Below are 18,077 nucleotides of genomic sequence, written 5' to 3'. Positions count from 1 at the left end.
TAAAATGACAAAAATGACAAAAATGACAAAATGACAAAAATGACAAAAAAATGACAAAAATGACAAAAATGACAAAAATGACAAAAATGACAAAAATGACAAAAATGACAAAAATGACAAAAATGACAAAAATGACAAAAATGACAAAAATGACAAAAATGACAAAAATGACAAAAATGACAAAAATGACAAAAATGACAAAAATGACAAAAATGACAAAAATGACAAAAATGACAAAAATGACAAAAATGACAAAAATGACAAAAATGACAAAAATGACAAAAATGACAAAAATGACAAAAATGACAAAAATGACAAAAATGACAAAAATGACAAAAATGACAAAAATGACAAAAATGACAAAAATGACAAAAATGACAAAAATGACAAAAATGACAAAAATGACAAAAATGACAAAATGACAAAAATGACAAAAATGACAAAAATGACAAAATGACAAAAATGACAAAAATGACAAAATGACAAAAATGACAAAAATGACAAAAAATGACAAAAATGACAAAAATGACAAAAATGACAAAAATGACAAAAATGACAAAAATGACAAAAATGACAAAATGACAAAAATGACAAAAATGACAAAAATGACAAAAATGACAAAAATGACAAAAATGACAAAAATGACAAAAATGACAAAAATGACAAAAATGACAAAAATGACAAAAATGACAAAAATGACAAAATGACAAAAATGACAAAAATGACAAAAATGACAAAAATGACAAAAATGACAAAAATGACAAAAATGACAAAAATGACAAAAATGACAAAAATGACAAAAATGACAAAAATGACAAAATGACAAAAATGACAAAAATGACAAAAATGACAAAAATGACAAAAATGACAAAAATGACAAAAATGACAAAAATGACAAAAATGACAAAAATGACAAAAATGACAAAAATGACAAAAATGACAAAAATGACAAAAATGACAAAAATGACAAAAATGACAAAAATGACAAAATGACAAAATGACAAAAATGACAAAAATGACAAAAATGACAAAAATGACAAAAATGACAAAAATGACAAAAATGACAAAAATGACAAAAATGACAAAAATGACAAAAATGACAAAAATGACAAAAATGACAAAAATGACAAAAATGACAAAAATGACAAAAATGACAAAAATGACAAAAATGACAAAAATGACAAAAATGACAAAAATGACAAAATGACAAAAATGACAAAAATGACAAAAATGACAAAAATGACAAAAATGACAAAAATGACAAAAATGACAAAAATGACAAAAATGACAAAAATGACAAAAATGACAAAAATGACAAAAATGACAAAAATGACAAAAATGACAAAAATGACAAAAATGACAAAAATGACAAAAATGACAAAAATGACAAAAATGACAAAAATGACAAAAATGACAAAAATGACAAAAATGACAAAAATGACAAAAATGACAAAAATGACAAAAATGACAAAAATGACAAAAATGACAAAAATGACAAAAATGACAAAAATGACAAAAATGACAAAAATGACAAAAATGACAAAAATGACAAAAATGACAAAAATGACAAAAATGACAAAATGACAAAAATGACAAAAATGACAAAATGACAAAAATGACAAAAATGACAAAAATGACAAAAATGACAAAAATGACAAAAATGACAAAAATGACAAAAATGACAAAAATGACAAAAATGACAAAAATGACAAAAATGACAAAAATGACAAAAATGACAAAAATGACAAAAATGACAAAAATGACAAAAATGACAAAAATGACAAAAATGACAAAAATGACAAAAATGACAAAAATGACAAAAATGACAAAAATGACAAAAATGACAAAAATGACAAAAATGACAAAAATGACAAAAATGACAAAAATGACAAAAATGACAAAAATGACAAAAATGACAAAAATGACAAAAATGACAAAAATGACAAAAATGACAAAAATGACAAAAATGACAAAAATGACAAAAATGACAAAAATGACAAAAATGACAAAAATGACAAAAATGACAAAAATGACAAAAATGACAAAAATGACAAAAATGACAAAAATGACAAAAATGACAAAAATGACAAAAATGACAAAAATGACAAAATGACAAAAATGACAAAAATGACAAAAATGACAAAAATGACAAAGACAAAATGACAAAAATGACAAAAATGACAAAAATGACAAAAATGACAAAAATGACAAAAATGACAAAAATGACAAAAATGACAAAAATGACAAAAATGACAAAAATGACAAAAATGACAAAAATGACAAAAATGACAAAAATGACAAAAATGACAAAAATGACAAAAATGACAAAAATGACAAAAATTGACACAAAAATGACAAAAATGACAAAAATGACAAAAATGACAAAAATGACAAAAATGACAAAAATGACAAAAATGACAAAAATGACAAAAATGACAAAAATGACAAAAATGACAAAAATGACAAAAATGACAAAAATGACAAAAATGACAAAAATGACAAAAATGACAAAAATGACAAAAATGGCAAAAATGACAAAAATGACAAAAATGACAAAAATGACAAAAATGACAAAAATGACAAAAATGACAAAAATGACAAAAATGACAAGAATGATAGTTTACCCTTTAAAACATTCATGATACTCGTTTGTGTAGCAGTCTGCATGAGCATTAAGAGAACTTCTCCCAAGACACAAACCTTGAGTTGGTGACATGACATAAAGATTGTTGCGCATCCAACATGATAGCTTTAACGCTGCTAACATAAACAACTTCCTTCAAACGTGATGATACAAGTCCTTTGATGCTACGTTGCAAAGGGAAATGCTGTCAGTGAGATGCAACACAATGCTTTCCATGCATCAAATTAAAATGCTCTTTACGTACAAGGAGTTTTTGCATGATTAGTTGTGTATTATGGAAAGTGTTTCAAGCGAAAAAAAAACATTATATTTAAATATATAGAAAATGAGATCTTTTTCAGAACATGTCTTTAAAAAATACTTAAGCGTCGACACTAAAAGAAAAAAAAACAAAGAGAATACTTCATTGGAAATTTTCACAAAAAGTACGTCATACCTCGACAAAGTATATTATGCAAACTAGAAGCACATACCTACAATGTGCATGAGAAAAAAACCCTTCCATCAACTCTATCGAATTAACGAGGAAGTGTGCTTAATCTCGTTTTTATTAAATTCCATCAATTTTTCCTCCTATGTCCTCGTCCTACTCCACCGGATTCTTTTCTGGGACTGTCAGATGCGGAACAAAATCGGAAACAGCTGCGACAGGAAAAGTTTACAGAACATTTTCCTCTGAAGCAACACCAGAAGCATCCGGAAGGAAGGCAAAATGCAAACAGGAATAATTTATCAACCAGTCAGTCGACACGATTAACGAAAATGTACGAACGACTTGGTGCTTTAAAATGTGCACTCAAAGAAATATTGAAAAGAAAATAAAAAAGTGGAAAAAATAAGCATAAAGAAGCATGCCAAAGAATCACTTTGCCATGAACTTTGCACTTCAACGCAGTAAATTGTGTTTCGAAACAAGAATCCTGCTCCAATTGGAGGGAAAGTACTAAGAAGCAGAATCATTCACTCTTGCGAAGTTTTCTTCGACTTTCGGCTTTCTATTTAGGTTTTTGTGCTTTTCCTTCGTGGAAGAGCTTCCCAACTGATGGTGCATTTTCCCAAGAACTTTTGGGAAAGTACCTACATACGTCGAAGAAAATATTGGTAACTGATAATTTGATTTTCCGATGGTTGTAATCTGGCTTTTTTTAGCTGGAGTGCTTCTTGAGTCAAACGCATGGAAGTAATATGCATACTTGGGTCAAATAGACAGTTCACTACCAAGAACAGACTAAAGAAAGAGATTATGCAAAAATGAAAGAAAGCTAGGAAGTTCAAGTAACCTGACATTCTTATGGCGTACCCCTAGAGGATTCGTTTTAAGGCCAATACTGTTTCAAATGTGTATCAAAAATGGTCTTTATTTGAAGCAATTTGAATATTTCAAAAAAGATCTAGAAATAAATTGATTTTTAAATTCAGAATTAAGACAGCTTTGACAATTTTAACAAATTTAACAATTTTGACAATTTTGAGAATTTTGACAATTTTGACAATTTTGACAATTTTGAAAATTTTGACAATTTTGACAATTTTGACAATTTTGACAATTTGGACAATTTTGACAATTTTGACAATTTTGACAATTTTGACAATTTTGACAATTTTGACAGTTTTGACAATTTTGACAATTTTGACAATTTTGACAATTTTGACAATTTTGAAAATTTTGACAATTTTGACAATTTTGACAATTTTGAAAGTTTTGAAAATTTTGAAAATTTTGAAAATTTTGACAATTTTGACAATTTTGACAATTTTGACAACTTTGACAATTTTGACAATTTTGACAATTTTGACAATTTTGACAATTTTGACAATTTTGACAATTTTGACAATTTTGACAATTTTGACAATTTTGACAATTTTGACAATTTTGACAATTTTGACAATTTTGATAATTTTGACAATTTTGACAATTTTGACAATTTTGACAATTTTGACAATTTTGACAATTTTGACAATTTTGACAATTTTGACAATTTTGACAATTATGACAATTTTGACAATTTTGACAATTTTGACAATTTTGACAATTTTGACAATTTTGACAATTTTGACAATTTTGACAATTTTGACAATTTTGACAATTTTGACAATTTTGACAATTTTGACAATTTTGACAATTTTGACAATTTTGACAATTTTGACAATTTTGACAATTTTGACAATTTTGACAATTTTGACAATTTTGACAATTTTGACAATTTTGACAATTTTGACAATTTTGACAATTTTGACAATTTTGACAATTTTGACAATTTTGACAATTTTGACAATTTTGACAATTTTGACAATTTTGACAATTTTGAAAATTTTGACACTTTTGACAATTTTGACAATTTTAACAATTTTGACAATTTTGACAATTTTGACAATTTTTACAATTTTGACAATTTTGAAAATTTTGACACTTTTGACAATTTTGACAATTTTAACAATTTTGACAATTTTGACAATTTTGACAATTTTGACAATTTTGACAATTTTGACAATTTTGACAATTTTGACAATTTTGACAATTTTGACAATTTTGACAATTTTGACAATTTTGACAATTTTGACAATTTTGACAATTTTGACAATTTTGACAATTTTGACAATTTTGACAATTTTGACAATTTTGACAATTTTGACAATTTTGATAATTTTGACAATTTTGACAATTTTGACAATTTTGACAATTTTGACAATTTTGACAATTTTGACAATTTTGACAATTTTGACAATTTTGACAATTTTGACAATTTTGACAATTTTGACAATTTTGACAATTTTGACAATTTTGACAATTTTGACAATTTTAACAATTTTGACAATTTTGACAATTTTGACAATTTTGACAATTTTGGCAATTTTGACAATTTTTACAATTTTGGCAATTTTGACAATTTTGACAATTTTGACAATTTTGACAATTTTGACAATTTTGACAATTTTGACAATTTTGACAATTTTGACAATTTTGACAATTTTAACAATTTTGACAATTTTGACAATTTTGACAATTTTGACAATTTTGGCAATTTTGACAATTTTTACAATTTTGGCAATTTTGACAATTTTGACAATTTTGACAATTTTGACAATTTTGACAATTTTGAAAATTTTGACAATTTTGACAATTTTGACAATTTTGACAATTTTGACAATTTTGACAATTTTGACAATTTTGACAATTTTGACAATTTTGACAATTTTGACAATTTTGACAATTTTGACAATTTTGACAATTTTGACAATTTTGACAATTTTGACAATTATGACAATTTTGACAATTTAACAATTTTGGCAATTTTTGCAGTTTTGACAATTTTGACAATTTTGGCAATTTTGACAATTTTGACAATTTTGACAATTTTGACAATTTGGACAATTTTGACAATTTTGACAATTTTGACAATTTTGACAATTTTGACAATTTTGACAATTTTGACAATTTTGACAATTTTGACAATTTTGACAATTTTCACAATTTTGACAATTTTGACAATTTTGACAATTTTGACAATTTTGACAATTTGACAATTTTGACAATTTTGTTAATTTTGACAATTTTGACAATTTTGACAATTTTGACAATTTTAACAATTTTGACAATTTTGACAATTTTGACAATTTTGACAATTTTGACAATTTTGACAATTTTGACAATTTTGACAATTTTGACAATTTTGACAATTTTGACAATTTTGACAATTTTGACAATTTTGACAATTTTGACAATTTTGACAATTTTGACAATTTTGACAATTTTGACAATTTTGACAATTTTGACAACTTTTACACACAGATTTATTCAACTTTGTATCCCTTTCTTGTTTGCATTTTCTTCTACCATTAATAATCAATATTAGATTTGGGTATTGCATCGTCTATCATCGAACAATGGCAGTTCGAGCAAAAGCATGTGTAATTTAATTTCCTCATCCACCACCCACAAGAAACCGTAAGATTTCTGAAAATATCTTCCCCACTCTGGAGCCAAATATAGAGCGCAATCATCGACAAGTAGGAAGAAGGCGAGCCAGAAAAAGCACTTTTGCTTGCAAGATTCTTTGTTGAAACCCCAGAAGTAAGGGCGTCCTTCTCATTCTACTGAATTTTGTCCCTCAATCTCGCTTGAAAAGGTTACATGACGAAAAAAGAGGAAGTAGCATCGAATGGATTGCATTCTACACAATTTAAGCACTGTCATTGTTGCAAACTTCCATCGTCTCCTAGCGCAGAGATGGTGCCATCCCATCTCCCTAAATTCTTTATGGAAAAGCATTTTTACAAACAGGCAAAAATTGTAGGATGGAAGCTTTGCCGTTGCTTAGCACAGGCCAGGGCTGCCATTTTAATTTTTTTGTTATAATAAAAAGATTTTTTTTTCTATAACCCAGCTAATGAGATTGAGGATAAATGATTAAAATTTATAAAATCCTATGCCGAAAAAAAAAATCATTACATTTTCAGATTTATCTCAAAGAATAAGCCGTACAATTGGCGATCCTATCACCTCTATTGTGACACGCTCGGCAGGCAGACGATATCCGGTTGCTATGAGACGCTGCTTCAAATGTGACGCACTCGTTAGCCATGAGTTATTTTCAACCATTATTTGATGGTTCGATTATTTTCCCTCACATTTACTCCGCTCTCATAAGAGCTGCGAGGAGGAGGAAGTTCAATAAAAGCAGCAAAAACTCCGCAGTTCCATTTTCTAGTTGGAACTTCCTCCGCCGACAGGAAGAAAGAAGGGACCGAGCCGCTTGACACCATTTATTGAAGGGATTCGGGCGTCTCGTCGTCGTCGTCGTTGTAAAAACGGATCAAATGAATAGAGAGCATAATTATGAGTTATGAGGCGCTCCCTTTTTTTCGGTGGGACTGTTCTGAATTAAATTGTGAATTTTGGGACTAAGTAAGTTAAAAAGAGAAAATCGCAGCTGGGTGGGGAAAAGGATTTGCATCTACAATTCCTCCCGCTTCCTTAGCTTCATCGTTCTCGGGAGGATTTCAGATTCAGTGCTTGCCTTGACAAGGATGTTGAGGAGAAATTTTCGGTTAGAAATTTTGTAGGAAAAAAGAATCCTCATTTACGTCCCGAAATAAGATTTGACGGTTCTGGAAGAAAACGGTAGAGGTCATGAGGAATTTAGTTTTTGGGACATGGTTTTCATCGATGTGGAAAATGGCAGGGATTAAGGCGTTTTGAAATATGTACACATTTCTAATCCCTGAAGAGAGACATCGCTGATATGAATACTAATGAGTACATTAAACAATTATTTCTCTGCAGAGGGAACGTGAATCATACCGGAAACTTCATGCTAAGTAATTAAGAAAAAAAAAACTGTCGAATGAAAAAACTTGACATATCTAATGAAATTATTTAACAAAAAAAAATTAAATATCGAAAGTGACCCAAATAAGAAATTAACAGATCATCGAATCTAATGCAAAATCATTAAAAAAAGTTTATTTTTCTTATATAACGATCATCCAAATGGGCAGCAAGCCGTGCTCGAGAACGGAAGTGTTTTTTTTCGCCGTCGCGTTTTTCTCGTTTGTTTTCTCGCGAATTGAAAAATACTGTTAATTTTTTCTATTTCGGGACTTCTTTAGCGATCGATACGGTTAAAAATTGATTGAAATGCATCCAAATTACTTGCATAGAAATGCGATTGGTGTTTTGTTGTGTTGGACGGATCTTGCGAGATTTCGAAATTGCAGCGCACGCGTTTTTCCCCCGTCTGTAAAAATCGTGTTTGTTGAATTATTTGAAATAGTGAAATATGTGAAATAGTGAAAAATTTCAACAGAAGCTAATAAAAAGATGACTCGTGGATGGGTCGTCTTAGTTTTGGTTGGAAGTGATTCAATAGCGCATTCAAAAGTGTTTGTGAAACCGCAAGACGAGACCGAGGAAAAATGAATAGGTTGTGGGATTTTCGTTTAAATATTTTCTAAATCACAATGTCCAAAGTTGAAAAGTTTAAAACTGAGAATGAAAGTGCGTGTTGGGCAATTTATATTTTGAGAGCAGCTGAAAAATTCATTTTAAAAGAGACGTGAAAGCGGGAATTATTTGTGATTTAGTTTTCATTGAGCAAACGTCTTGAAGTTGTCTTGTTGCATACCGCGGATTACTGCGATTATGTAAATCGGTTAACTATTTAGGACGAAAAAAAGTGAGAAAACGTGTTTTCTGGAAGGAATGGGGTTAGTTTTTGATATTTTTTGAATATACCTCCGGGCGAAGCAGTACCGCAGTATCATCACTAATGATGATAGTGATTCCCAACGACAGCCAAAACCCGGTGAGCCAATTCCAATCTTTCGCCTTTATATTTTTTTCACTTATGCACTAGTTGATGGTTTTTAAATGTTTGCATTTTTATAATGTTTTTAATCATATAAGATTTACATTTTTAATAAGTAAACTGAATACAATCACCTAGTTTTAAAACTGAAAGTTCATTATTTGCAGAGAGGTTTTGAAGTTATCTCACTATCAAATTCTCTTAAAAGGGTAAAATAATTGAAAAACCTTTCGAGCTCTTAACAGACCTCGATAGGTTTAATGTTCTATTAATGTTTCCGTTTCTTTTTTATTTTCAAGAGCGAGTAAAGGCGCTTTATCCTTGGTCTAAGACCAGAAATGATTGTACACTGAAATCCAAAACAGTTCAACGCAGAAAAATACAAGTAAATTTAACACGTTGACGGACAGTTGCGTCTATAGCCGTCAAGTTCAAGTTCACTATGCATTTGTGCATTTACCAGCGTACAAGTAGAAGCCTAGTGTCATGTTTTCGAAAAAAAAATAGTAGGGAAGGTGTACCCTCCTCCGTCGTATCCCTCTGATTCGTCGCAATTCAAGAATGCATGTTTTAGAGCCGAAAAATCGCTTTCCACTTTATAGTGTCAATTTTCGAATTTCACTTGTTTCTACTGTCCGTCAACGTGTTAAAAAAAAAACTTTCATCGAATATATCAAATTTTTAAAAGAATTTTTAGTCTTAAGTTTTGTGATTTCTGTGTACCAAATAAATCATTTCCAGCCGATGAAGAATGGCTCTAGTGAATGGTGAAGTTACTTAACATTTAGCATGTTATTTTCATCACGGAGCATATTTCTTAGCATGCTTCCAACGATCCCCTTAGAAACGTATGGTACTGGTGGTCCACGTTTCTTCCTGTTCCTGTGTTCCAGATGTCTTTGCGTTCTCTGCTCCATGGTAGGCCCAACCATTTTATGTTTTTGATCATTTTGATGTTTTTTATGTTAAAATGATCAAAAACATGAACAAAGACAAGAAGAATAATAATACACGCTTATTATTCTTTGGGACTCAGACATAAGTTCTGGCTATGGAAGTACGATAAGTGATAAGTGATATAACGATCATCCAAATGAAAAAAATACAGCTATTGCGAAAATGAAATCAAATGTAAAATGTAGTAGTGCTATGGCGATAAGACTGAGTCGATTTGGAGTCATTTTTGAATTTCTCAAACCCTGGGGTCAACAAAAGCTTCGCTTTGGTTGAAAACTCATGCATGATTTTAAGATGAACTTTTAAGTAACGTTTACATGACTAAATTTAAGCTTTTAGGTTTTTATGGGAAAATTGAACATTTTGTACTGAAAAATAAGGAACAAAAAGTATTTGCTGTTTAACAGGGGTATGTCTTTTGGAATTGATAAACAATAAAATCAATTGACATCACTGCTGGGTGCCTAGCGCAGTATTGCGTGAACACTTTTCATGCAATGCTTTGCGAGGCACAAGAAGTGATGTCAATTGTTTAACAATTGTTTAACAATGCGAAAAGACATACCCTGTTAAACAGCCAATAACTTTTTTGTCTAATAAGTTACAAAGTTACGGTCTTCAAAAAAGTTGTTCAGCGAAAAATTTCCAATGGCGAATTTTGAAATTGGCACAAAAACCATAAGCAGGCTCGGTTCCAAAGAAGAAACAAAGATGATGTTGATTTTTCAGTACAAAATATTCAATTTTCCCATACAAACCTAAAAGTTCAAATTTACTCATGTAAACGTTACTTAAAAATTCTGCAAAAAATCATGGTGAGTTTTGAACCAAAATGAAGCTTTTTACACCCCAGGGTTTAAGAATTTCAAAAGTACCTCAAATCGACTCAGTCCAATGGCGATAGACGTTTAAATTCAGTTACAGAATTCAAAATACAAACTATCCCGTTATCATCCGACTAATTTGACGGCAATGGCTCTAATAATCTTGGAGTGATTTTCGACTAACTTGGCTGGATTTCAAGATTCACACTAATAATATCGTCAATTTTGTTAACAGGTTATGCACACAGGGATAATTAAAATTAAAAATTATAATCCAGTTTCAGATTTCATAAAAAAAAGGTGAAGATTTCAGTTGCATTAAAGACTAGTATTGACATAAACATTTTAAGTGCATATGTATCAATAAATGATTCAGAAATATTTAGCGTCAAAAAATACAACATTTTGTCAAATATTGGTGCTATGGCAAGTGAAAATATTAAAATTTACCACTTTTTTTAACTGAAATCAGTCATTAATTGCTGATAAACTTATTAACCTACCCATGAACTAAAAAATGATTTGAAATCTTTTCGCTATTTTCCATATTGTTTATATTTTCTAATATCAGATAAACCTTACAAAACAAATGTAATCCAACAACTTAAAAAAAATGTGTAACTATTTCTGACATCATAAAAAAGCGTTTTGAAGTTTGTGAATTGTTGGTGAAGGTATCAATTTTTTAACGCCTTTCTTTCAATTTTCTTTGAAATTTCTTTAGATTTCCGTAGAACGGAAAAAAATCTAAATAAAAACTTATGTAAACTTTCCTCAGAATTCATAAATTCTCGCAGCCATCGAGAAAGTTGACTTTTGATTTGATTTTATTAAAAACCTTTTTTTTTTTTTTTTTTTTTTTTTTTTTTTTCATATGTGATGAAAGGAATTAGAGAAACATGAACTATCAAAGAACGAAAGAACATAAGCCGTAAATATCATGAAAATTTCGAAAAAGATACAACGGCTCACCGACAGGACTTGAACCTGCAATCTCCGCTTCGGTACAACGGCGCGTTAGCCAATTCCACCACGGTGAACGTGATGGAACCGGCGAACACGAGCAATCGAGCTCTGCCGATCAACTGCTGGACCTTCTATCGAAACACCATGTATATCCCGCATGTGATCTTTTCCCTCTATTGATCTCTCTTGTTTCTCTAACCCCACCCATCGACTCGGGATTTTAGCCGAGCGAGCACATGGTCGATTGCTTCGGGTTTTGCCGCAACTTACGGTCAGATGAAGAAGCAATCAGTGCCGCTCAAGGTTCCGAGCAGACCAGTTACACAGGGAGGTGTTGCTCTGTTGAAATCAATACTGATGTTATGAAATCGCTTGGTACATCTTTGTACCTGAAAATGATCACATTTTCATATGTGATGAAAGGAATTAGAGAAACATGAACTATCAAAGAACGAAAGAACATAAGCCGTAAATATCATGAAAATTTCGAAAAAGATACAACGGCTCACCGACAGGACTTGAACCTGCAATCTCCGCTTCGGTACAACGGCGCGTTAGCCAATTCCACCACGGTGAACGTGATGGAACCGGCGAACACGAGCAATCGAGCTCTGCCGATCAACTGCTGGACCTTCTATCGAAACACCATGTATATCCCGCATGTGATCTTTTCCCTCTATTGATCTCTCTTGTTTCTCTAACCCCACCCATCGACTCGGGATTTTAGCCGAGCGAGCACATGGTCGATTGCTTCGGGTTTTGCCGCAACTTACGGTCAGATGAAGAAGCAATCAGTGCCGCTCAAGGTTCCGAGCAGACCAGTTACACAGGGAGGTGTTGCTCTGTTGAAATCAATACTGATGTTGATGTTCGAAATTTTCATGATATTTACGGCTTATGTTCTTTCGTTCTTTGATAGTTCATGTTTCTCTAATTCCTTTCATCACATATGAAAATGTGATCATTTTCAGGTACAAAGATGTACCAAGCGATTTCATAACATCAGTATTGATAAAAACCTTTATTTTCCATATCATTGTAACATTTCTGTTGATACTAACGGTTTCGGAAAGGTTCGGAACATTCCTGCACTTCAGCAGAGGACATCTGCCGTTCCTCCAGAACCAACACATTGTTATGGTTAGATTGTTTTTATCCAATTCGCTATTGATAAAAATAGCGGTGTTGATTGATAATGACAGCCAGGGTTGCAACACTTTTTTTTAAAATCAGGGGCGGTTGAAATAAAAATCAGGCTACGTCCAAGTAACGGAAATTCTGCTCAAAATGATGACCTCTTTTTTTGGTCGTCGATCCATTTTTTTACTTAGCAGTCAGTGGTATCAAATGCAGTTCCTTTTTACTTAGTTTTCATAACATTCGCTAAAATCAGGCAAAATCAGGCTTATTTTTTTTAAATCAGGGAAATCCAATGGCTTATCAAGTTTGTCAGGCAAAGCCTCAAAGATCAAGCAATCCTGAAAAATCAGGCACATTGGCGTCTCTGATGACAGCTGATGATGGTAAGCACGGTACAAATGTTTACATCATCACACTGTGAAGTCAAACAACTCAATTTAGGTTCGTGGTTACTCCCCAGTGTTGCCAGATATTCTTAGTGGTTAGCTCAGAATATCACAAGAAAATGAGCAGACTAATAAGAGAAGATAACACTTCAGTCACAATTTACTTTTCAAATAGCTATCACTTATGTAATAAGTAGTTATTTAGGCACTTGACAAAGAAAGCGAATAAAGATTAACTCAATTCCAAAGCAGGAATGAAGTTCCTATAAATTTACAACATTCTTTGTGCTGAATTTTAATTTTGTACAAGAAAAAACAAAGAATACATGCATTACGATGTTTTCCATAGTGAACCTTCATATAAGAGAAGCGACATCTGACCCCTTTTAAAATTAAGTTATGTGGCAATATCGCCAAAATCTTGAACAAAAAAATCCTCAGCACTGTTTTCTGGCTCAGTGCTCAACCTCTAAAGTGAACGCTTCTTCAATCCAACAAAACAACATTGAACTCGATGCCCAAAGGATCGGTATGAAACGGTATGAATGACTTGAATTTTGTTAACAATCAGATAGTTTTCTAACTAGGAACACGATTCACCAAAGCATTGAAAAAAATTGCAATTGCAATTCATATGACCAGTTTAAAATTATCTGTTTGAACTATTACAACAATCACAATACCTTCCTTGGTATAGTTTTCAATAAGAAAGGTAAAAGATCTGCGACAAATGCTCGGATCGATTGGTATCGATTTTGACAGTTCTTTTGTATCGATTGGAATTTTGTGTATCAGACGTCGCTTCTCTTATATGTAGGTTCACTAGTTTTCCATACAAACATACGTCCTAAAAAGAATGAAATCGTGTGCTGGGCGATAATGAACCTAATTTTCTACCAGACCCCATTTTTTATCACGTTCATCGATTTTGACGAAACTCGGCCTGGTATTAGATCAAACATTTTCACATCTTTGTACCAAATTTCAAGTTTTTTCAATGAAAGTTGTCAAAAATACAGCAAATTTAGTGAAGCAATTCCAAATTTCCCTTTTTTACGGGAATAGCTGTATCTTTGTTTCCAGTCATTGTAATGACTTCAAATTTTGTAGAGTGTTAGTTAGATAGTTGAACTATATTGTGTGAAAATGTCACGAAAAAAAATCAACCGAAAAAGAAATGGCAGCTTGTCAAAAATGGAAGTGGGTGCGCAGCTTCACACGATTTCATTCTTTATTGAACGCAACTGTATGTCAAAACAGCATAAGAATAAAGACTACAAAAATGTTTGTTGGGAAGGAATTCATTAAATAAATTTAAGCACTTTTCTGGAAAAAACTGTGGAACATCACAAATGATTCGAAAATAATTTTTTAGACTCAATAATCAACTATTCTGAAGATCACGAGTGGTTTTGACTTCTGAGAAAAAAAATTATCGAAGTTTTTTTCTTGTGATTTTTTTTTCCAAATCTGATATTTTGATCGATAATTCAAATTATTTCGCAATTTTTAACCAAGACGTTGAATAAATAAATATCTTCAATATCAAATACTCATAGGCTTTTTTAAAGGATGTCAGAAAAAGTTTTAACCTAATCTATTTAAAATTGAAAAATAGCAGAATTTTTTTTTTTTATAAAACAGTTGTATCTCTGACACAAAATTATCTCGACAAATCTAAATCCTTGATTGAATGAGAGATAGTAAATTGATTTAAAATCAGCATTCAGTTTTCACGAAGATTTTTTTTTGCTTATCAGTTATCAAAGATGATCCAATTTACCCAAAACTGGCCAAAACATTTCTATTCGCCATATCTCCAAAACTCTAAAATGATAAACAAAATATTCAGTTTTTTAAGTTTGATGTTACTTCAAAATCGTTGTAAAATTTAAAAAAAAAACTATTCATAGATTTTTTGTTGCAATTTGGGAAGGAAGGGTTAAAATTTCATTTAATTCGTATAATTTTTTTAAAGTTAAAAATCTAGAATGAGAAATTGAAATACAACAGTAAATCAATGAATTTCAGTCTCATTATTAATATTATTTATCATTATTTTATTTCAGATATCAATCCAGATTTAGAAATGAAATTTTTCGACGACAATTTACAATGAGAAGTGATTTCAGAATTGCAGAAAAATGTGCCAGAGCAATTAAAAAAAAAATATTAGAGTTTTCAAATCAATTTTGAATTTATAGCAATTTTTGTTTTGTTTAACGTAGTTAAATAAACTTAGTTGCAAAATCAAATCATGAAATTTCGTTGTGGTAATCTTGCGCAGATATGAAGAAGATCTGAGTAAATAGATACATAATTGAAACATTTCTTAAAATTTTCTGCTTTTCAACTACGAGAGTATATTTTCATATAAAAAATGGCATTTATAATGAGAGCACAGACAAACAAACAAGGCACTCCCATTTCATTCTTCGCAAAACCATGACCTCAAACCACTGAGCTAGGCAATGTCGCCAACAGATTGAAAAAAAAAATGTCTCATTTTCGATCACAGCAGCCGATTGTATTTGTTTATTCTTTCATGACAATCAGATACTTTTACAAATAGAATCCATGAAAATGAGTTGAAGATTATTGCATAGAGCTGTAGTTTCGGCTTAATTTCCTGGTCACAAAAGGGTGAGTACATATATATTCTATCTTTCGAGAATAATTTTCACGATTTTTATTATATTTGAGCCAGGAATCATCTGAAGAGTTGAAATGCTCTGTGGTGTTTTTACAAGAGGAAAACCCCAGCTCAATTCTTGGAATCTCCTTCGCGTCAAAATTTCAATAGAAGCAGCTTTGTACAGTAGAAACAAAGTGTTAAGAAATATCTGACTGGCGGCTTAAACTAATTTATTTTAGGAACGGATTTCTTAGGGTTAACTTTAGTTAATAATCACATTACTGTGTTAAGTAAAGCAGGAAGAATCCCCCACCAAAATGTTATTTTTCATTGATGTACAAAAGTGTCTGGGAATTTAAATAAAAAAAAACAATTGTTATGAGCCGTTTCAAATAAGAACTCACAAACAAAGAAAACTGGTTCGAGAAGTTCTGATGCAACATGACTTTATTTCTTTTTCAATTCCTTGATTCTTAGGATTGATTCATTGTAATTTGATAAGGACTCCTTATCTTCGAATTGATTCATTATAATTTGCCATATTTCATGTGAAAAAAATTAAAATTAAAATGCTCAGCTCTGTAAAAACCGAAACAATTTTGTTTACACTTTTCGTGGCATCATAATATCATCGGCATCCTAGATCATTTTATGGAATTCTTTTTGATTGGTAGGCAATGTCAACAACAGATGGAATCATACGAATTTTCTTCCAAGTGTCCTGTCTGTTTGTCTGTGGTGAGAGATTTTCCAATGAGCTCAAAGGTCGAATTTTTTTTTCCTTTCTGGAAAATCATCGTTACATCAAGATTTTTCGCGAGAAAGTTATAGATTCGTAAATTGAAGTTGTATCAAAGGGTAACGAAATAAGTTTTAATAAAAATGGGCTAAAAAGTTTTAATGTCTTCTCTAATTTTGATTAAGTTCAATGAGATCAAATTGGAAGATTGGTGTGATTTAAAATGAAACAAGTTTCGCAATTCTGTACTTGTTTGCTCTCGACATCATCAATGATCATGAGAATTTGACCAAAAAAGACAGATTAGGTGATTTGTAAACTATTTATTGTGGTCAATAAATTAGAGTTTTTGCCTGTACCAGTACTTGTGGTGTGAAAAGGCTGGTAAAAAAACAAACACTTAATGGAAATTAATTCATCGACACCAGGAATAGTTTGTCTGATAAAAGGACAAAATTACTCTTAAAAAAGTTAGATGTATATGCTACGGCTTTACCACACCATTTGATTAAAAAGTGTATTCGAACTTATTGAACACCCTGTACATTCGTAGATTGAAGTTGTGTCAAAGGATGGCGAAATAAGTTCATATAAAAAATGGGCTAAAAAAGTTTAATGTCTTCTCTTATTTTGATATAGTTCAATGAGATCAAATTGGAGGAGAAGGCCCGTGTGCAGCACTTCCTCCACTCTTTTAAAATGAACGGTTTTTCATTAGATATTAAAGTATCTTTTATTGGTAAATTTTTGAAATTTTGTGAAATCAACATCTATTACGATGCTTGTGTATATTTGAAACAGAACTTCTTCAGATTAGATCCTTTGGGCACCACTGAGGTTATTTAGTTTTGTTTTATATGAGCTTCCAAGTGACTAAGCGAACAAGGACCAAACACGAGGTTACTGACTTATCACAAAACTTGGGTACGAGATTCCCACTGTCAAGAAATGGAACGTTCGTTCCTGTATTGACAGGCGTTTAATTTATGTTTGCATATCAGTCCCACACACCGCAGGGTAAAGCTACAGCAACAAAACCAACATCATCGGAATTGCTACAATTCTGTCTGCGATTTTGCTTAAATAAACAACGCCATTCGCTACAGGTGACAGCAGCAGGAAGAGCAAGGAACAAGGATGGCCTGTCAAATGACGCCTGTGTTTGGCACTTTGTGGCCGACGAGCGCCAATGTTCGAATGCAAGGCAAGAGCCAAGCGCACCACCGGCTTATCTTTATTATTATTTAATATTGCTGCATTTATAACGTGGCGCGACAAAGCATCGGCACTTTTGCAACATTATGGGCTGGGCATTCCTCCAACCGAATTCATTGTGTTCTCGTGTTTGCGAATCGAGCAGGACTGGCTTCATCAATGAATGATGCTTCAGCAAATGAATCACAAGAAAAAAGGGTGAGTCAGGCAGGGGTGCAAATCAGAGTGGTATTTTCTCTTTGTGTCATTTATTTGCCAAAGGG

At 31.5% G+C, this 18,077-nt stretch overlaps 1 protein-coding gene across 1 annotated transcript in view; it reads right to left on the bottom strand.

Moving 5' to 3' along the window:
• Positions 1-18,077, bottom strand: part of LOC129759370 (protein sickie-like) — a 44,070-nt gene that overhangs the window by 5,356 nt on the left and 20,637 nt on the right. The window lies entirely within an intron of this gene.

Source organism: Uranotaenia lowii, unplaced genomic scaffold, assembly GCF_029784155.1.
Source record: "Uranotaenia lowii strain MFRU-FL unplaced genomic scaffold, ASM2978415v1 HiC_scaffold_143, whole genome shotgun sequence".
Taxonomy (NCBI): domain Eukaryota; kingdom Metazoa; phylum Arthropoda; class Insecta; order Diptera; family Culicidae; genus Uranotaenia; species Uranotaenia lowii.
Note: the sequence above shows the minus strand (reverse complement) of the source record. Positions and strands in the feature narration are given on the sequence as shown.